This window comes from Pleurodeles waltl, chromosome 5 (assembly GCF_031143425.1).
Source record: "Pleurodeles waltl isolate 20211129_DDA chromosome 5, aPleWal1.hap1.20221129, whole genome shotgun sequence".
Taxonomy (NCBI): Eukaryota; Metazoa; Chordata; class Amphibia; order Caudata; family Salamandridae; genus Pleurodeles; species Pleurodeles waltl.
This window is the reverse complement of record NC_090444.1, coordinates 991,420,628-991,443,546: the sequence shown is the minus strand read 5'-3', so window position 1 is coordinate 991,443,546 and position 22,919 is coordinate 991,420,628. Positions and strand designations below refer to the sequence as shown.

At 39.6% G+C, this 22,919-nt stretch overlaps 1 protein-coding gene across 2 annotated transcripts in view; it reads right to left on the bottom strand.

Moving 5' to 3' along the window:
• GRM1 (glutamate metabotropic receptor 1) overlaps positions 1–22,919 on the bottom strand; it is a 2,296,169-nt gene that overhangs the window by 1,964,148 nt on the left and 309,102 nt on the right. The gene's annotated exons all lie outside the window — the stretch shown is intronic.

Sequence of the window (22,919 nt, the reverse complement as noted above, 5' to 3'; positions counted from 1 at the left end):
CAGGGTGATCTAATTATGGTCAGCTTTAAAGGAGGAGAACTTATTAATGGATTTTATTTTGTCCATGTCAAAATTTGTTTGCAAAAGACTATCGGGAAACAAAGGAAAGTATACATAATAACATGTGGATCGGTTTGGATGGTTTGATTTAATTTTAATGGAGGTGAGTGTTGGGGGAATTGGATATTTATTTATTTATATACACATTTTCCCCTGAAAGAGTGATCTTTTCTGTTAGTAATGAAATCTCTCTTAGTGACGGTTGATATAAAGGAATCTAGGTTTACGGTTAAATGCTGGATATTGCTTTTGGGGTATTGAGTACTAAAGATGGGGGTTGGGGGAAGGGGGATTATAAGCTTTTGGATATATTTAAGTGTATATACAAAATTATTTTTTTTTGTTGGCCCATTTAGGCTTGGTTCAATAAGTGTGGGGAACGTATTTGTTAGTCCTGAAGAAGGTGGTGAAAGGATTGAAAAGACCACCGAAACGCGTCAACGCTATATGACATTACTGGAGCCATAGGAGTAGGCCGGAATGAAACAAGAATTGGTGACAGAAATTGATTGGCCTAAATCTACCTAAATTGGGACAGTTTAACTACAATTGACTACTGTTGATGTCATTTCTTTGTCTCCCCTTTGTTGGATTTTATTGTTTTTATATGTGTTTTTTTTATTGATGACTTGTCTTGTTTTGTGATTGTTGTGACATTGGGTTTTAATCATTTGGGGTGTACCATTTAATTATGATTCTTAGATTCCTTTATTGATAGATTGATCATGTGAGAGATTGATTATTTGACTGTGTGGGGGGATTTGATTTTTTTCCCTTGGGGAGTTTTATTGTTTCAGGGTAACCCAATCGCAAACAGGAAGGGGACTCCAGGGGCTCCTTCCCTTTTGTGAATGGAAGCATAAATATTTTTCAGAGAAGGCAGTGGGACCACTGCCTACTCTGAACATTTTTTTTAAAAAACTCTCAGTTTTTTGTTTGAAATGAAAACTGACTGCATTTCAAAAAACAAAAACTGCTTTATTTTAAAGCAGTAACAGGCATGGTTGTCTGCAGTCCCAGTCCCAGACCACCATCCCTGTGAGTGCCGCTATTCCCAATGGGGTCGCAAATTGCGACCTACCTCATAAATATTGCTGAGGTAGGTCTTTGCGACCCATTTGTACATTTCATTTTGTGAGTCTTTAATTGTGACTTACAAAAAGTCTCAATTAGAGACTCGCAAAATGAAATGAACATACATCTGCCCCGTGGTGTATTAATCTGCATATTGACTATGGCATGGTAACCAGGTTAAGCTCTATTTAAAAGGATAATCAATTATTTTAAAACACCATGAGTGTTACTATAGTAAGATAACTCACTAAATGCAGCTCCCCTCTTCTGTTGCACTAGGACATACAGGAAAAATAGGACTACAACCTTTTGTTGGTTCACCAACTCCTAAAACATGTTTTCTCCATCAGCCCTAGCCACTTGAAATATAGCTACTGCATAAAATGTACCTTAAATTTGTATCATTGTTTAAAAAAACTGCTATCAAAGCCAAATTTATATTTTACGTGTAATCCTCGAAAAATAGACCAGTGGTAAATTTAAATTCCTGTTAGCCTTCACCTTCATAAACCTTTTGAAATATATTGTACCAGGGCTAAGCTGAAGTACATTCCAAAAGGCCCATTCATTTCCGCCTTTGATCACCACTCATTCACATCATTTGAAACTGGGCCTCCCATCTTATGTACTAACCAAACAATATTGTGGGTCAGACAGGAGAAGCCCACAGGTCAACTAAGTGATTCAGCTGTGTTTGAATTGCCCTTAGCAGTAATAGCACTAATATTTTCATTTACATAAGGGGTCCACCAGACCAAATGGAGCCAATCTGGACCAAATAATAGTGCACACAGCAGATTTTGTATAAAGTACAGGCAGTGCTTAATTTGAGCCAGTGGTTGCTGATAGGGCCCACTGACACTCATGTTTGGGAACCTGTTCTTATTTTTCCTCAGACAACACACAAATAGGAAAGAAGGGGGTGAAGAAAAACAAAAACAAAACAGAAAAACCTTCACTAAGCAAGGACCACCAAGAGTGAGATAAATGGGCAGGGAGAGTCTGGTAGTGGATTAATGAGGCCTGAGTTGAATTCAAGACAATGCAGTCTTGGTATACAATGAGATGATTTTTAATAGGGATGCCAGAGTATTGCCTTGGGAACCGGCACTCATTTTTATAAAAAGTAAGCACTGAGGGCTTGGATCTGAATTTGGACTGTCACTGGGTAGAGTTGATAGAGAGAACTTTACACATGGGAGAAAGTGATTCACATTTTTGCATGAATGAACTCTGGGAATAGTTTTGTTGCCACAAACCATATACTTAGGATAAGAGTGCATCACTTTGCCCCAAACATTTGATTATGATACTTTGGAATTTGATTAGGATTGGTTAGGACGTCATCATAAATGACTAACTTGTTTAACTTTTAAAACACCTTGCTTCACTCACTTCAAAGTGAGACCCAGATTCAAAGTGAAATGGCAACAAGAATGACCTACTGGCTGCACTGAAAAATTCCCGACTGCCCTGCTGAATATTGGAAAGGGCTGTCTTCAATTCTTTATTGAACTTCTGGTCCACCATTTTTCTTCAGGAGTGAGCTTGCTTCTCTTATGCTGATGCAATGGGCTAATGTGGGGTTATCCTGGGATCGAGTGAATAGAATATATATGGAAAGAGAAAGTTGTTGCTGGCTAGGAAGATTTCCGGTAGATCTGTTACAGCAGGACTATTTCTCATTGACCAAAATCATGGTTGTGGGAATCGTGGTGCTTGGAAAATTGCACAGGAGACTAAAAAGCAATTCAAGGGAACAAATGACCTGAGCACTTTCCTTCAAGATTGCAGAGCTACCAAAACTTGGACTTGGCAAAATATCACTCCTGGAGGACCCGGACTTCCTGCCAAGCCGATCCAAAGAAGGATCCACCATGGCTTCTTCTTCATCGTAGGATTTTTTCTTGCTTTGAGATTTTTGGTGGGTAATTTGAGACAGCAGCATACTACTTAAATAATCCACATTTCAAGCTTTCTTTCTTGCTTTGTTGAGCATTTCGGACCTATAAAATGGTTTACAATTGCAAAGTTTGAAGCTTTCAGTCGGACCAACCACTATTTCTTTACCAGGCCATGTTTATTTTCAGGCCAGCCATAGAGGGTTTCTAGTTTCTGGTGAACAAAAGAAACATTCATATTTTCCAGAGCGTGACATTTAATGCCATTTTTCATGCTTTTTCAAAAGCCGTTCTTTCAAATATTTACATTTTGATCCCACTAGCTGCTTTTTCTTGTTTTGTGCTATTATTCTTAATACATACATTCTTATTACATACTGGTCTTTTAATGTAATTTGGATCTTTAGAACTGTTTCTTAACTATATTGTTGTTTAACTAGCTCTTATTCATATGCCACATGCTTTTTTCGAAGGTAGATCCAGCTCCCTGTGACACTTTCTCAAGGATGAATCGGTCGTCTCTCACAGAACCAGTTTACCTTTGTGGGTCACATTGTTTGGCCTTATGAGAGCTCAGTCACAGCTCACATCATATTTGAGGCTTCAAGGCCCTGTAGCCCGGCACTCTAACTGCCCTTGTAGTATAGAGTTGCTCTGTTTGCTGGGTGTGCATAGACATTTTTGGTAGAGGCATACTGATTGGGAAGCAACTTGCATTAGATATTTTATAAAGGATATATAAAACGTTTGATGCCAGGAAGACTACTGGAATAATTTACTGCTCTTTGTTAGAAATGGGGCCTTTGGTTGGCAGTCAGGTTACCCCATGCCCAAGCAATGACCCTCACTCTAGTCATGGTAAAGGAGAATCACCCTCAGTTAACCCCCTCTCAACTACTTGGTAGCTTGGCACAAGCAGACAGGCTTAACTTCAGAAGCAAGGTGTAAAGTCTTTGTAGCAACATACACAGTAACTCAGTGAAAACACTACAAAATGACACAACACAGGTTTAGATAAATAGGTAATATTTATCTAAACAAAACAAGACCAAAACGACAAATATCCAACATACACAAGTCAAGTCAAATCCTTTAGAAAACAGTGAGAACGTTATTAGCGTACAAAAGAACCTGGGTAGCGTCAAAATAAAGCCGCACGGGTATGTATGTGTCAGAAAAGGCCAGCGATGTGTCGATTTCTCACCCACAAGTGAGAGCGTGCATTGTTCCTCTTCCGGATGGGTCGACATACATCGTTTCTTCCCTCCTGCAAGAAAGCGATGCATCAATCCGGACGGGCACCTCGGACCCGGGCAGCCTTTGCATTGTTTTCCTGCGCCCAGCAATGTTGCGTCGAAATCCGGTCACGCTTGCGTCGTTAACAGCAGCCGCTGCGGATGTTGTGTGTCGTTTCTCCAGCCATGTTGCGTAATTCTCCCAGCCGCGATGCAGGTGGAGCGTCGATTTTAGCCGCGAGGCCGGCTGCATGTCGTTTTTCGGCCGAAGTGGGTGGTGCTTCATAAATTTCCTTGCACGGCAGTCTTTGCATGGATTTCTGTCCTTTTCCACCAGCTGCACCTTTCAAGGGCCCAGAGACAGGTTAGGGCATCATTTGGCAGGCAGGACTCTCAGCAGAAAGCCCAAGTGCTGGCGAAGAGAAGTCTTTGCTATCCCTGAGTCTTCAACAACAGGATGTAAGCTTAGTTTCAAGCCCTTCGAGATTCTTCACCAGTGGGAAGTCACACAAAAGTCTTTGTCCTCTCTCAGGTAGAAGCAGCTACTGCAGGCCAACCCAGCAAAGCACGGTCACAGGCAAAGGGACAGTACTCCTCCTCCAGCTTCTCCTTGGCAGAGGTTCCTCTTGGTTCCAGAAGAAATCTGATTTTCAGGGGGTTTGGGTGCTCTTTTAATACCCCTTTCTGCCTTTGAAATAGGCCTACTTCAAAGAGAAGTCGCTGTTGTTTTCAAGATCCTGCCTTGCCCAGTCCAGGCCCTCGACACACAGCAGTGGGTTGGAGACTGCATTGTGTGAGGGTAGGCACAGCCCTTTCAGGTGTAAGTGACCACTCCTCCCCTCCCCTCAGCCCAGATGGCCCATCAGGATATGCAGGCTACACCCTAGCCCCCTTTGTGTCACTGTCTGGAGGAGAGGTGCAAACAGCCCAACTGTCAAACTGACCCAGACAGGGAATCCACAAACCAGCAGAGTCACAGAATGGTTTAAGCAAGAAAATGCCTACTCTCTAAAAGTGGCATTTTTAAACATACAATCTAAAGACCAACTTCACTAAAAGATGTATTTTTAAATTGTGAGTTCAGAGACCCCAAACTTCCCATGTCTATCTGCTCCCAAAGGGGATCTGCGCTTTAATCATATTTAAAGGCAGCCCGCATGTTAACCTATAAGAGAGATAGGCCTTGCAACAGTGAAAAATGAATTTGCCAGTATTTCACTGTCAGGACATGTAAAACACATAAGTACATGTCCCACCTTTACCATACCCAGCACCCTGCCCATGGGGCTACCTAGGGCCTACCTTAGGGTTGCCTAACATGTATAGAAAAGGGAAGGTTTAGGACTGGCAAGTGGGTACACTTGCCAAGTCGAATTGGCAGTTTAAAACTGCACTCACACACAAGGCAGTGGCAGGTCTGAGCCATGTTTACAGGGCTAATAATGTGGGTGGCACAACCAGTGCTGCAAGCCCACTAGTAGCATTTGATTTACAGGCCCTGGGCACCTCTCGGGCACTTTCCTAGGGACTTACTAGTAAATCAAATATGCCAAACATGGATAAGCCAATCTACACATATAATTTATACAGGGAACACTTACACTTTAGCTCTGCTCAGCAGTGGTAAAGTGTCCAGAGCGAACAAAACAGAAGAAACGGAGTCCAGCACACATCAACAACCTGGGAAACATAGGCAAAAAGGGGAGACCATGCCAATGATGCCAAGTCTAACACTCTTGTTGAGCTGTAGTGTTTACATGAGTCTGTGTTATACGTTTAAACCATTTCCAGCAGCTTTTTATAGATATCAAATGAAACTAAAACAGTGCCCTGTTTAGTTTTCAGAATAAGCTTCAACATTTTTCTAAGCTAGAGAGCCTAATAACATAAACTTGGTGCATGGAAAGAGGAAGAATCAAAATCAGCTCCAATAAACATTGGATTATCGTAAGATATGATCCAGAGATAAAGAAAATAATACCTGCTAAACCTTTTATTACTTTCAACAAGGCCAACCTCTTTGACCAAGTATTAAGGCACTTTTCAATAGCTAGCAAACAAGATAAAAAGACTATTACAACAAACACTACATTGCTTCTATTGATGTAATAACAAAGAAGTGGAAGGGAGGACTTAATTAAAGTCAGACACTGGAATTCACTCAAGGGTGCGTGTCAGTTTGTTACTTTTTACCCACAGTGCCATTCTAGACAGAGAAGAGCTGAAAGCAAATCCTGTGTCAAGTGGTATGATGGTCAAAAAGTAATGTACTGGAATGCGTCCCTAAGTAATCACCAGTGGATGTGATTAATTCTGACATTTAACTTTTTGCTTTCTTAAGTATGATGCCTTAACTGTGACTGGGATGCCCAGGCATTGGCCCTGTGTTCACTGTGTCATAGTACTGAATGTTTACCCTACTGACGAGGCCCAAATAGGTTGAAACTGGTCTGTGGCTGCCGATATTCATGTTCAGGGGGACCTTACGTAGAGGTTCAAACTTAACAGATCTGCATTTGGCTTGTTCCTATTTGAAATGGTATGGTGGGCAAAAGAAATGATGGGCTGAAAGGTGGCCCAAGTAAATAGCAGACGCTGAGAATATTTCAAGAATTCCACCTATCAATTTTTATTTTTCTCCTATAAATGTTTCATTTTTCAGTTGTAAATGTATTATGGACAAGAGTACCAGGTTCCAAGGCACAAGATAATTCCATTTAGTCTGGTTTATGAATTGTAACACCACCTATTGTATGTATTTATTATATTTGTATGGGCTTTAAATGATCACTGGAAGGAACACACTTTGGCAGTGTACAACAAAGATCTAGGCTACCCAATTACATCACTGTTTTTGTGCCTGTCTCCAATTAAATGATTTATCTAACACCAGACGTTTTTGAATTCAACATGTGAAGCATAATTGAAAAGGGGAGAACAAAGAACATGGGGTTAGAATGACAGAAACACAATGAATGAACGTGCTATGACATGTCAGATGGTGTCTGAATTCAGATCATGAATTACACGCATTTCATATTCAATAATGTGCAACTTGGTATTTGAAGGAGAGAAAATAGACAGCACACAGCATTGATATACTGTGTCTGCAAGCAATTCTGTTCTACCATTACTACTCAAAGTAGCAGAAATGGCCATTAGATTATAGCATTGTTCTGTGCATAAAAACAAAATTGGCTCGCCTCACTGTTACAGTCTCTCACATTGTGTTTTGATATGGAGTACCTGTCATTGGCACACAGGGTTAGATAATAATATCTTTGGCAGTTTTCTAATAAGGTTTAGATTTTATTGCCAGCTCTTTCACTTTGGATTGTTACCTTGATTTTCATCTATCTTTTAATCACAGCTTTTCTCTTTCCTGCTTTCTAGTTTTTACTGTTTTCTGTTTTTGATTTATTTACCATCACTTTACTAATATTTCTGTCCTAAGCATCTTGACAATATTTTGACACCTTTGTTAGATAAATCCCACAGAAAATAGGCACCCATCTCTTCTCTGGGTATACTATTTCAATAGGAAATGCAATGCTCATTTCAATCTATGTAACCAATGTGTGATCCTCAGAGTGGCTGAATTTTCTGTTCTTTCTGTTTGTTAACTGCGTAACTTTCTTTATAATTGTTGGTCTTTGACTTAATTGTTCTCTGTCTACTTTGATACAATATATTGGTTGTGAGTTTCACCTTCCCCGTCCCAGATGAGCTGTATCCTCCATATAATACTGTTAATATTGGATTAATTGATGTTGATGCACACAGTGATACATTTATGTACACAAACGAAGTCCCATCACCACTTTTAGATTCCCTCACTGTGAACTCTCCGCCAACCCCTGCACGTAGCTACGTGGTCAGGCAGTCTCTTAATGACTGACTCTACAGGTGGAGTAACACTCAGCTGGCAGCCAAATGCACAAACAGGAAAACTGGGTCAGATCCCACAGATAGGCAACGACACCACAATGGCCCCCTGAGACTGGCCCCAGTAAAGCACACATGGCCAGAGAGATACGTGCATTCCCAAACACACCACAAAGGTAGATACCACATGTAGTTATGAACATGTAGCCAATCAGGATCCAGCACACACAGTGACCACATGCCCAGCAGGCCGGACAACTGGGCACATACTCACTGGCCCACACTGTGTCCACGCCAGGTCGAGACCCACCTGCATTCGCTATGTAGAATTGTATTTATGGCTCAATGACAACTGTTAACTTTTTTTCCAAGTAAAGAATGTCTTTTATGGCACTCAGAGAGAGACAGTCCTCAGACCCCTGCTCTGTAACTGCTTTAATTAAACGAACCATCCCTGTTTTGTTAGACACCTCTTGTCTTTTCTTTTTTAAGGTAAATTCTCATTCGAGCAACAATACATGAGATTCTGCAATCCTTGTATTAAAAGTCTGTCTATTCTTTCTTTATAATCGGTGATTGGTGACGTGGCCATTCGCAGATTATAAAGAAATCACATCAGAAGTCAACTGTAATAACTTATTACAGTCAAGTTCTCATGTCACAATGCCTGCTGCCAGAGCCAGCAGCAGAGGTGAAAGGCAGGTCAGGTCACAGAGCATTACTGAAGCATCTGTTTAACCAGCAAAAAATAAATGTTGCATATCTTTCATCTGCTGTTTTTTCTAGTTGAAACAATGACAATCTGAAAGGAGAGATTTGTGATAACATGTTGATTTGTTTACACTCATAAGGGAGGTATTGAAAAGTTAGAATCTGTAAGTTTATATTGTGTGCTTTCTTTGAAAAATAATTTGTATTAAACTGATTCTAGTATATTTTTGCAACAATTATCTAACAACCATTTTGCGTTTTATTTTGCACTAGTGATTCTATGATGCCATTTTCATTCTTCATGCTTTTAAACACGCTCTCTCTCTTATATGGAAACAGTACACACCAAAGATTTCAGTAGTTTGTGGGAAAAGTGATGGTGTGACCATGCATTGTAAGTACCCTTGCCATACATTATAAGGATATTGCAAGTCATCTTGGAGCTCCCTACCCTTACAAAGGAACGCCTCTGTAAAAATCAATATCCTTATATTTACGGAGGTGGGTATTTTACCCAAAATAAGATAGGCCACTGTTTCCAAGGGGAATACGACTACGATCGGGGTGCAATATTGTGATGGATTCTAAGAGCTGCCTGCATATTTTTTTTGACTAAGTGACTTTCGTTACAATTTTTAAAGTTTGGACAAATCAATTACTTTCTTTACCGCTTGAATACATTGCTGAAGAATTAGATTTTTGTTTAATTGGAGGAGACCGTGTTTATTATGCCTATGTATCTTGAACCGCAATTATGGTGCCTTGCCGTTTCCACGTCATCTTTTTGATTTATGTTTGCCAATTTGGTGTTCTTTTCTAATGTTTATAAATTCTACATATGTAGCTTTTAAAAGCACTGAGATCCACACAATTATCATTATGGTAGGGAGAAGACGATTGAGACATGTACTGATTATCTCTATCATGAGACTCATGCGTATATTGTGGCCTTGTATTATATTGGAATTGTTTTAGGGGTACTGTGTGCTGTGAACTGCCTATATACATCGTCTGCACAGTGATTTATCATTGTTACTGTATTGCACATGAGCAAGCTTCATGTTTTTTTGGTTAGTTGCATATTATTATTCTTTGCTTGGCCCTTTTTCCATATTTTTTCATCATTATGTCATTGCTTAAAATGTTGCTATCTAAAGTGAGCGAGCCTACATGTCTATATCTATTATGATTGACTGCACTTTTATTTGTAATACCTTCCTTAAGAACTCCCTGTAAACGTTATGTACCCTATAAGTGGTGCCTCGCATTGTATGGCTAATGCTTTGAAATGCACTTTTTAATAGCATATTCCCCTTTCAGCTTGGTATATTTGGACAAACAGATTTTACCTTATTAGATAACTGTCTTGTTGTACCATTTACTCAGAGAATTAGGATATTTTTTTCCACAGTACTAGGCATTTATTTTGAATTTGTGACTGTATGTCTATCTAGCTTTATCAACACATATTCTATGCTGATGTGAAATTTACAGTTTGTTCTGTACATGAACATGCAGTTATTTTGTATATATGATCTTACCCTTTTAAGGATCCTGGTATAGCTGAGATGTAACTTCTCTCTGCATTGTCCTTTAATTTGTATTGCTGCCCCCTCCTTTTCAGTTTATCTCTACCACTCGTTTCTCTCTTGATAGAATACTGCACTTGATATTGCGAGCTAGGTGATTCTTTTCTCACCATTTTTGTCATGTATACCTATTCAATGCCAATTCAAAGACTTATATTTCTCTGCATTTCCTCCCTATGTTTATTCACATCTAGCTTGGCTCAATGGAAGCTCTTTGTTCTACTATAGACTTTTTAAAATGTTCAGTACTTCTTGTAATACATCTTTTAAATGATTGTGTCTTCTTATCTATCTTCTCTATTGAATGATGAAATAGCATTAATTTAAATTAATTTTCCAGAACTGCATATTGATTGTAGCCATTATTATCTTTCTTTCAGCCTCGAAAAAAGCATCCCTCTGGTGCGCGCCAGTGTTGACTGTATCATATTATCTTCATCAGTCCAAGAACTTCACAACATAGCACAGAATAAAGTATTATCAGTTTGTGTTATAGACTGTGCACCAATAACTATGCATGTGATGAAAATTGTTTAGTCAATACATTGTATGCTCCGAAAAATACTTGGATTGCAGCCAAAGCGTAGTGGTGATGCCAATGATCATTGCAATGATTATGGCAAATGTATATTCAAGGGTCTGCTTGCCAATACCATGAACTGATTGCAAAGGGTCAAAACAATTTCCGCACGTATTAGTTGGCTTAATGTCAAGGAACCGTGAACCCTAGGCTAGAAAGCTGGTGGATTGGCTGCTGGTCAAGACCAGATTAAATCAAACCTGGCCTCTCAGGTGTACATTTGCTACCATCACCTAGGTCCTAGCTCACTAAACTATTTAATCTTTTATTACATACTGCCCTATACTCTATTTTCTGTTAACAACCCCTAGATGTATGCTAAAAATAATGGTGGATGAGCTCTTCCTTTAGAATTCTAGGTTCTGGAATTGCCTTCTATTCCATTTTAGAAGATCACCAACATTCCCCATCACCAAGGTACTGCTGAAATCTCTTTTACATCTTCTATGAGATCTGCAAAGAGAGACTGCTTTATATGTGCATTAATTCATTCCTTCAAGAACTGGGCCAGAATCATCAAATATGGCCGGTAAATACACTTCTACACTGTGTAATTACCAATGTTTGGGTGCAGAATGATTACCAACATGCTTGACCCTGGATAACCTTTCCATTTACTGCAAGCATAAAATCCAACCCTTTGTGTTCCATACCTCAGAAGGTACAAACAAGACCATTTACTCACTGATTCTATATGTAATTGAATAAACTCCACAGCATCCAAAGTGTGGATGTCAGGTTAATGCTGTGATAAGTTTCTTAGCTACTATCGCAAACTGTTACACAGATTCACGTTTTTCCTACATTCAAGATCATCCGGCAAAAGTGCAGCAGCTAGAGTGAGACCAAACCTTGGTTATTGCAATGATAGTCACAGATATATCACAGGGATTTCTAGATTGCTTGCAATTATACCAAGTCAAGCAGCCAGAATTATAACTCATGCTCCCAGGAGAACGATCACAACATCTGTATTGGAGAAGTTTCATTGGCTGCCCGGACAATTAGGCATTGCAGAAAGGACTTTCCTTTGGAAATGAGACTGTCCATAGAAGTTACCTAAACTGTATGAAGAAGAAAACAACATGTATAAGTCCGTTTTGTCTGCCAAACTTGTCCTATTCGTTTTTTACCGAATGGAGGATTAAGAGTAGAGCTGAAAACTTCATCCTCAGAAATCCTAAGGAAGAAGTAAAGTCTGTAGAACATACAAAAATGAGGTGCCATCCTACCATTGAGGAAAGCAATGAGGACTCTCCACTTTTACATTTGTTAATTCCCTCCACAGTAAGCTCCCATCAGACATACCAATGGTTAGATATATGCTGCATGCTGATAAACAAGATGTGCACATCAAGTGAGGATTTAGATTACATTTCACATATTTTCATTTCAAGTACATGGAAATGAAATGATTTGTTCTAGAATAAAACAATTTTCAGGGATCGTAACTGAGATTCCCAGGAGCCACAGTCAGCAATTTAGCCAAAGACCAAATCTCTTCCCTCTATCATAATTCTATAAATGATGATGTTCTTACTGCAAGAGGCAAAAAGATCTCACTGAAACTTCACTAGAGATCAAGCAACAATATTATTAATATGTTTGTAAATCTTGAGAAGACATGGTATGATGTCATGTGTATCTCCTCAATATAGCTCTACTCAGGCAAGTCAATATTGTGTGCCAATGGGTTGAATAGAATAAGAGACAAAAATCATTTTTAAAAGGTTGTATACATGTACCCAATCCATCAAAGGCTAAGTCACTAAAAATAGAGATAGTAAAATTGCCTTGTTGAACATAGTCACAACACTTACCTGTTTTTGCCTAGAAAAAGTAGTCAGGATGTTATTACAACACCTTCAACCAAATCCAATGATCAGTAACACATCTATATGATCATGTCCATCAACGGAAGCACAAAATATAGCAATGCAGCAAAGAACTTATATCGTGAATAACAGTAAAATCATGTTTAATGCCTCCTCATCAATATCTACAACATGATGCATAACGAAAACGGGGACCACCCACTAGGCATGAGTTGGGAACAAAGGTTTCACTCGGAACGGATCAACCACAGGCAACAAAAACACAAAGCAAATGCATATTGCAAACCAGAAAGAGCATAGGTCAATAAGATACATCCCTGCTAAATGGAGACTACTACAATGTAACAATCAAAGTACTAACGGCTACTGGATTTCATGCAGCTGGGCACAGACACCTGCAAGCCCAATAATGACGTAGCGAGACTTGAAATGCAAACTCAGCACACTTTCAATTTATGGAAAGTGTTGCACACCAAAAACTACGAGGATACAGAAAACCAGCAATAATTAATTCTCATATAATTGCAGCCCCATCTTGCATACCTATCCAAGCAACACCTAAGGTGGAAAAGGAGGTCATACAGGCAAAGCAGATTTAAGCATAGGAGTATGCTCTATGACAACACTTAAAAAAATGAATGTATTTGGAGGTTCAATCTCAATAAGGCATCATCAGTGACATTCTGTTCCTTAACATGCTTCAATTCATTGCCTGGAAAAAGGTGCCTCCGGTCCTTACTGCAGAGACATACATCACATGTGCTGTACAGTCCCACAAACAATCACCAGAAGATCAGTTGTACAGACATAGATATCAAAAAGTTGCACAGGAGTCCATTATCCTTCGTTATGAACAAGGGATACACCAGGAGCCACATTAATTGGCACATGATGTTAATCTGGTTCGTGGCAATGCAACCATCATTTATGCCGGTCAAGTATCAGCAAGAATGATGTGATTATTGGTACTGTGGACTATTGTACCAGTCACCTCGGCAGATAAAAATAAGATATCAGCTTTACAAGGTACTTCAACCATTCTTGTCTCCTCCCTAACTCTACATGGGGACAGTGGATAAGGGTTATGGTGCGTGGTTCTAGCGCATGGAATGCTAAGACAATCCATCAACCTGGCAGCTGAGGAGATTCACCAGGGACTTCATCAGACATGTTACACCACTAAGTGAGCCATGTGCACTTTCAAATAATCATTCATATGCATGTATTTGTGGGATATGTATGTTTCCTTGGGAGCCTGATGAAGTCCATGGAAGCAAGAGATCTGCTGCAGGTCTACTCCATCCAAGGATGATACTCCAACCTCGACAATATCATGCATCTCCTGACAGGGCCAAACAGCAAGTACCCAGATATTCAGAGGTTGGACAACAGATAAAATGTTACCATTCTGGAGCAGCCACTGTGCAAAGCAGAGGGATGTTAGCCCTTTGGATCTTCATTTTGACACTTACACAGGTAACGACGGTGCATGCACATGCACGTTTTTTTACCACAGGGCAGAGAGTAGTGGGCACCTATGTGGAGTCTACTGACTACTGAAACCAGGTGTAGAATTAAAACCACACATTTGGACTCCGTACACCAGCACAAATTCAGGAGAACCGCACACTGCGACACGCATTGTCACTGGAAGCTGGGGCAGTGGCACTGGAAACGAACTGCTATGCCCAAATGGAACAAACGCAGTGGTGGATAACAGATTGTGGTGCGAGACTCATATACATTTTTAATTGCTACACATTCATACTCTCCAATCATTCTGTTGGATGGAACCTCCTATGCAACTATTAAACACTCAGATCCACATTCCAAGTTGGACAGAAAGGGCAAAATCTAACACATACCCCATCGCGGCTTTAGCACAAATACTATCAATTCCAATTTTATCGTGATCAGTTTTGAATAGAGAAGTTGCGTCTTAAAAGGCCAGAGGTGACGGCTTTAGAGCTGGTAATCCAGGTTTGTCTCTCGTCAGTTGCTCAACATCCTGTGATTCTGGGCAAATAACTTCATCTACTAGTGCCTATAAACAGCATTCTTAGGACTAGTATTGGTGCATATTTCAAATCAATTTATAGACCATAATTAAGCAAATGATTGGGCTCTTAAGCACCTCCTTTTTCTGGCAGGCTCGTCAAACCATCTCCAGGGGCACATCAGTGATTCGCCCCACATCGCACAATGTGGTTATGTGTGCACTAGGATTAGTTTCCAATTCTGTGGCTAGTTACCTGTTTAACTGTGTTGTGTTTGATCATCTGCAAAATGCTGTTCAAAACAGCCATCATTAACGACTGCCAGGAAGCTAATCTGGTTGACTTTCAGGATAATGTGTAACCCAAAACCCATTTTATCAACCCTGGCAGGTTGAACAACAGAACTTGCCCTGAAAGATTTGAATCTTTTTCAAGCAGATTACATAAGAAATCGAATATAGGCTCTCTGCAGTGGCAGTCAAACCACTGAGCTATCGGAGCACCACAAACTTCACATAATTTCAATTTTTTCCTTTTTCTATCCAATTCCTATCTTGCTGGTTTCAGTAGCCTCTTTTCAGCTCTTCATTTATGTATAGAAGTACAAATAAAAGCATGTTTTTTTAAAGAATTCTTACTACACTCCAGAAAAGAAAGACATGAATTCTGGAACTGGCAGCAGGTAAAAAGCAGGTAAACAGTATAACTTAATATTACCTTTGGCAACAACAAAACAACGCCCCCATTTGTGAGGGGGAATTAGGATGAAGGCAACATGGAGTAACATACTACCCACCTTCAATTTGCTTCAGCGACTCGCCAAGCATAGTAAGCACTATCCAAATATTCATAGCATACAATAAAAGCTTGTCCCTTTCACCCTGGAATACTTCACACCCATACCTACACCCAGACACCTCCCACAGACACATGAAACAGACCTGCTGTTCAGATCACATCTCACTGCATCAGTCAGTGCTGATAAAAGTAGTCTACGAATTTAGTCGTTCGAGAACCTACTGCATTGCGAGACACATTCAATGCAATTTTATAGAGGGTGGCAGGGCAATTTGTTGCATTAGTTTTCACATTAATCTTTGGCCTGCATGTTAAAGTCCACTTTGTAATCATGAAGTTGCGTGGAAGCAGAAATAACCCAGGCAGAATGAAACACGTGTTGCTGCCATTGTCAGAAAAATCTTCCTAATTAGAAAACTGATTTAGAGAAATCATACTTAAATATAAAAAATACACACATAAGTGTCAAATGATAGCTGCAAGAACACCACAGAGTATATAACACAACTGAGAAAGATATATATATATGCACATTGTTGTATAACAGCTACATTGCACGATTAACTACTTCTTGGCACTTAACAGCTGGACCAGCAAATGTAATTTTTAATTCCACACTATATTAATACACTGGAAAGTATAATGCTAGCGTGTAGCTGTAAAGTGGGTGCTATATAAAAATTCCAACAGAAATATTAACAAGAAAAGGGCAAGAGCGGATGGTTGGAGAAAAAAGTCAGACACGAGGACGGGTGGCAGGGGACACTCCTTCGCAATGTCGAAGGAGCATTAACCCCCTAGCTAAGCCAGGAGATGAAAGATAAAACATATTTAATTATCATTTTATATTTCATCTGTTGGCTCAGCCAGCAGTGTGTACAGGGTGGGACGGGGCTGGGCTGTGAGAGGTGGGACAGAGAGGTGGGGAGAGTGCACGAAGTGCGCATGTGTGTTTGGCTGGCCGTCTCAGGCCAGCCAAACACACATGTGAACGTAGGTTTCTCCAACCTGGCTGTGTGACCCTAGGCTTGTGACCAAGTGGCATTCCGAGTCACTTGGACCAATCCCGATGCTGCTTTCATGCCACGTTTAGCATGTAAGCAACACCAGAATTGCTAGGGAGCGTGTGCTGGTGCCCCAGCAAATGCTGGGACACCGCAAGAAGACCTGAGGATCAACGCGGCAGGAGGTGACGCTGGCAACGATTTTTATTCACCCCCATGCCCCTCTGTTGTCCCTCCCCAGCCCCTCCACTTGAGATTTGCAGCTGCTGCCGCTGGTGAGTAGAACAGAGACATGTGGGAGATGAATCAGGGATTGTGGGTTGGGGTGTGGGAGGGGGGTGAAGGCAGCTTCACAGAAATGGTGATCGATAGGAAACAAATCTTTTTTAAAATGCTTCCCAAACACATGCTCACATTACGATGGTACAAAAAAATACAAAGGCGATTCAGATGCCTTTAAGCTGCAACAAGGAACAATGGTGAAACCCAAAAAAATGCTGATCGATTTCGGGAGAGGATGTGGCGTAAGATCGACAGCTGCTGACTTTGGAACTGGAGAACCAAGTTCAAGTCTCAGTGTCGGCTCTCCTTGCGCATACAAAAAAAAAGAATGCAGTGACAGGACGGAAAAATTAAATAAAACAATGGTGCAACCAAAAAAAAAAAGCTGTTTGGGAAAAATACAGAACAGAGACAAAATAACAAATGCTGATCCCTAAGTTTATTAGCAATACAGCAATCGGTGCTGAGCTCCTGTGGAGTGAACTCATACAGGAAGAAAAGCCAACATTTGAAAAACATAGGCAGAAACAAAGTTAAAAAATAGTGTACTTAAACATGCACAAAAGGGTATGGGAGGGGTCGGCACACATAAAAGGAAGGACATGTAACCACAATTGACCTCAGAGAAGCAAGCCATTAAGAAGGAAACAAAAAGCAACAAATTAAAAGTGATGGGTGGGCTATAAGCCCACAGAGTAGATATAGCAGGCCTTGAAGAGAAAGTGCATGCATTGCCTAGGTGAGACTAACACCAATGAATATGTCCTTGTGTAATGCAACTGGTGCTCCTGTAAATGCTTCAATACAGTTGGGTCGAATTCGCCCTATATAAATCAGCAAAAAAAAGAGAAATGCAAGCAAAAGAAATACCAGACATAAAAAAAAAAATCTGTTTTTTTTCCAATTATTTCCTTTGATTGCCACAAAAGTTATGATTAATGCAAACACCAACCCAAATCATGAACAAATTGTATTAGTGAGGAGACTTTGCACCCATTAATACCACAGGACTCAGAATGCTTAAACTATCTCTCGAGTTCACTCTGACATAAATACAAAATAAACACAGCTCTATTATACCGAAATTGAATGATAAAATATTGTTATGTTTTCTAGTTCCTTTAGCGGTACTCTAAAGGCTATTTGAAAGTAAATAAATTATGATCTTTACACGCTTGCACTCGAAATTGTGCATATTAGCTAACATTTACATACTCATTTCATTGTAAATAATGTATCACAATACAACAAATGTGATTCAACTGGTACTGGTATTCAACCTTGTGAACTACTACAAATTCCATAGTGCTCGGTCAAGAGTGAGGTATTTACCACACCTGGTAAATACTGAAATCTCAGGGAGGTAATTTTGGGTGATTTAAATAACTTCAATTGCACCCTTGAGCAGGAAACATGGGAATAGCACTGGGAATCATTATCTTTACAGCTGTGATTTATGAATTTATCTGACGTTTTCTGCATAGTTTCACTCCATAAATTTCACAAGGTTTGATTCAGAAAAGCCTGTCACAGTAAAACTGCAAGGGTGCGATCTTTACTACATAATACTACAAAACTCAGAACTCTGAGCCCTGTTAGTGTAGGAATTGGAATTTAACTCTAAACTTGTAATTAGGGCTTAAGTCAAAGATTCCTCAAAGGAGAAACTAACTTGCAGTGTTCAGGGTCTGCCATTTCAGTTCTGTGTGAATAACACTAGAGGCCTAACACAAGACCACCCAACAGCCCCTCTAACCCTTCAAGAGACCCAGATCCAGTCCAAGGTCAATCCATACCTGCGAGATATGGGAGATTCTGAGGCCCCTCTTCACATTTTGCAGGGTGGGGGGCTATCATTTTGCTTTATGGCACTGAATAACACCAAAAGCCTCATTATGAGGTGCTCCGTAATTGGCATAGTAATTCTGACAGTTTGGTAGCTCAGGTGGCTGGAAAAGCGTACACTGTGTTTTGCACCTCAAGTGTACAGTAAGAAATCGTGAATAGCTTGGGGAACTGAATTTACTGCATGCCATAGCCTCTGTTATTTTTCATTCAATGGTCACATTTTGAGCTGGAATTTATAACTGCTTTACGCAGCCAGAGTTTTCTGACAATATTGTTCAGGCCTGTGCCGTCTCTGTATTGTAATCAATTGTGCCCAGTTACATTTGCTACCTGGTTCATCAGAGATTACAAGTAATGGAGTGTATTAGTGTGGTATATATTGATCCAAATGTATAGCACACTAACAATATCACATTTAATTTACCATTGCTGGAAGGCTGATGCTGCAATATTAAATTCGATATGGAATGGATTACTCGTCAAAATGTCTCCACAGTCCTAATACTCTAGCTTACAAATAGCACACAACTCATCCCATAATATCAAGCACCATTTTTTTAGTCCGTCAAAAAAATTGGAGAGCAAACGATTTCATGTGTAATGTGGGTACTAGAGATTAGATCTAAAAAAAAAAAAATTAAAATATAAACGAAATAAAAGAAAAAAATGTTTGTTGCTAGTTCAACATGGTAATGCAGCTAGTCTGATTCCAGTTGAAAACCAACTGTGACCAAGGGTTAAAAAGGCAAATCAGATGTAAGTTCATGATAGAGAAAGAAAAAGGTAAAAAAACAACAAACGAGGAGAAATGTGATGTAATTTTAATTCTGGAGTACCTGCTTACAAACTATAGACCCTACAGTTAATGCATGCCATAGAAGTGCAGAATTTTACGCCATCAATTGTCAAGATGTGAGGCACAACCCCCTTAGTCAGGGCAGTTCAAGAAACCTTTTCCAAGGGCTCCAGATTTGAGACGTTTTGTACTGAGACAGTGTCATGAATGATTCAATTCTTCAACTAGCACAACTGTCCTTTTGGATGTAAAGGGGGTTATCTAAATTCTAATATGTCCCCATTAAGTACATTACTGTTAAAGTACCAACAAATCGCTATAAAGTACCGACCAACTAAAGTTGCAAACCTTTCAAGCCTTAGAAGAGTTATTGGTGAGATTTTCTAATAGCGTCAAAGATGCATTTTACGGAGAAACTGGACACATTAAATGCAGATATCCAAGTTCTTTGGACTGTTGGCCATCGAACAAAAAAGTAAAGAGGAAACTGTACTACGATCAGTAAAGAATCGGGAGGCTGCCCATGGTCTTCTCCTTTTACAGGTATATTGGTCTTTAGAGATAATCATGTCTATGATGTTGGAAAAGAAGCCACAGTGGACATGCAAGATGCAGGTAATGAAAGTAAGTATAAACTTGTTCTCTAAAAAAGAAGAGGAATAACCAAGCAGCATGTCCTGCATGTATTCTTAACCACACATTAAAATAGTGGCGACCCAATCATACCCGTCTTGCTGGGATGTACCAGTCGTCATTATTGTCTTGTTGCCATAGTGCTAAGTCCTAGAGGAGTGCGGTCATGTGATCATGCTACTGATGTGTCTGTATGAGGTTAATGCTACATTTTATAACTCATAGGTCCATCAACTGCATATCCATGAGTAGAAAATTAAGGGGGGGCTTTGGTTGTGTTGCAAAGGAAGGTTAAAGGGTGTCATTGATCTGTGAGCTTTATTGTTATCGTCAGACACGAAAGGACATGATGTCCAAAAAGCGAATAATACTGTCCTTGTAGATTGTGTTGCTGTAGCTGTTATACTACCACTTGTGATATTGTTACATTTACGTTTTATCACATTGCAAGCAACAATCACCCCACAGCTCTACATTCATCTGACAAAGGCTATTACCAAAACAGTTGCCACATGAATAAGGGTGCTCTTCTTGTTTCCTTATTGCTAAAAAGATAAAGTGCCAGAAGTGCCATTGAAGGATAATCACATCTACTGGGTGCCATAATTTGCCAGGTGTAAGGCAATGGAGGAGAATTGCTGCATCTGCTGTTTCCATAGGTACTTCCAAAAGACAGTGTGTATGACGTCAAATGCCATATAAAACAGCCGTTAATGAATATTACATCCTCTGGTAGATACAGTCCAGATGACAGAGCACTGTGTACAACATCTCCACCCCACAACACCCCACATTCCTGAAGAAGACCCCAAGAATTTTCAGTTCCCACAAGAGGAGAAATGGTCAGCGTTTTTGTTGAAAATTACAAATGAAATGACACAATTTAACCTATATGCTATTGTCAAGGTAATGAACTACAAGATTACTGGGCCTTGGGGAAATATTTTTTGTTTATGTACAGTGCCCGATTTTGGCATAACCCTTGTGGAAGACAAGATGTACAACCTGGCTACCTCATCGTCATCGATGGCCATGATTTTGAGACTGTTGTGTAAAAGATCATTATTCCTTCTCGGAGCACGTAGCCCAGAACTGATGGTGGATTTTGTCCTAATATGGCGCTGGTCAACGTCACAAATGAACAGTCTCACATAAACCCAGCATTTGGCAGGCAAAGACATCACTCCATGATGGCCAATGTGGGATGTATTCTATTACTAGTGAGTGATAAGCCATGGATGATAAAAGTGAGCATTTCACAATGAAGTTGATCTCGAATGTATAAAGCTTTAACGTATCTTTCAGGAGAACGTCCTTTATAATTTTAGAAATCTACCCAATCTACAATTATGAAAAATGTATATCTTTTGCAAGAAACGTTTTCTTCCGATTTGACAGACGATCTCAGAATGCTGCCATACTCTAGTTGAGTTAACCAACAAATTCACACAATGTTACTTTTCATTTTCCATGGTCAGAAATTGCACATTAAGAAAGTGACCCTTGTAGAGGATTTGCTTAGCTCAATTAATAGTACTATGAGAAAGACACCACACCAGATTGCTCCTCGATGAGAGACAACCATCTTGCATGGACATATTAAAACATAGGGCCTGATTTATGAAAAGTTAGAGCCGCCATTACGTCATTTTTTGATGCAAAAATCGGCGCAAACTTACAAAATATAATTATATTTTGTAAGTTTACCCTGCTTTTGCATCAAAAAATGGTGTAAAGACGGCGCTAACTTTTCATAAATCAGGCCCATAATACTCTAAAAACATAGGCCTCCCAAAAAGAATTTTAAAAAGAGAAGGACTACTGATAAGAACGTTACACGGGAGCTATTCAACAAAGAAAAACTTTGCAAAACAAGGGTATTTTAATTCCATAGGAAAGGAATCACAAAATCCACCAACATTTTTTTCTGTAATTAAAAATGAAATGATGCATTAACACAAAAGTAGACTAACAAGTGTGCAAACAGGGAAAGGAATGAAATACAATTCTTCAATAACTTGCTGCTAAAGGCACTCTACCTGCAAGTTGAACCAACAATTGATAAAGAAATACCTTTTCCATGAAACCTCACAACTGGAGAAACAAATCATCATTTAAAAAATAAAAGTAACTCCAGATTTTCACTGGTCTCTAGAGCAATCATATTTTTAAGTGAACCATGCAATGCCACATTTTTTAATTTATATGCCATCCTGAATCCATCTCAGGAAACATGGTCAGTGTCTAATGGCTAGAATGTAGAGACTTTGAAAAAAACACTCTTCACCCTAGTGCAACATGTCATATAAGGCCATTTCTAAGATTTTAGTCCTGGCAAAAGAACCAGAATAATATGTTATGAAGCTCCAAGATGCATTCGTAAAAGTGTCAACTGGTTTAGATTACTGACCATTCTTGGTTGGTATGATACATAGCAGGGAAACAGACTCTTGCAGGGTGCACCATGAGATTAGACAATAGTTCCTCGTTATTTCTACTGCTAGTAGAGATATTTTTAGCATGTCATTTCATTGCACAGTGAAGAATTGATTAGTACTTATAAAGGACCCACAACTTGGCCAGAATGTGAAATTTGTCCTTGAATTGGAGTAAATCATGTCTTCAATCACAAATAGGATTATGGCAGTGTCTTTGTGGGAGGGGCCTGAAGATCTTCAAATTCCTGCACAG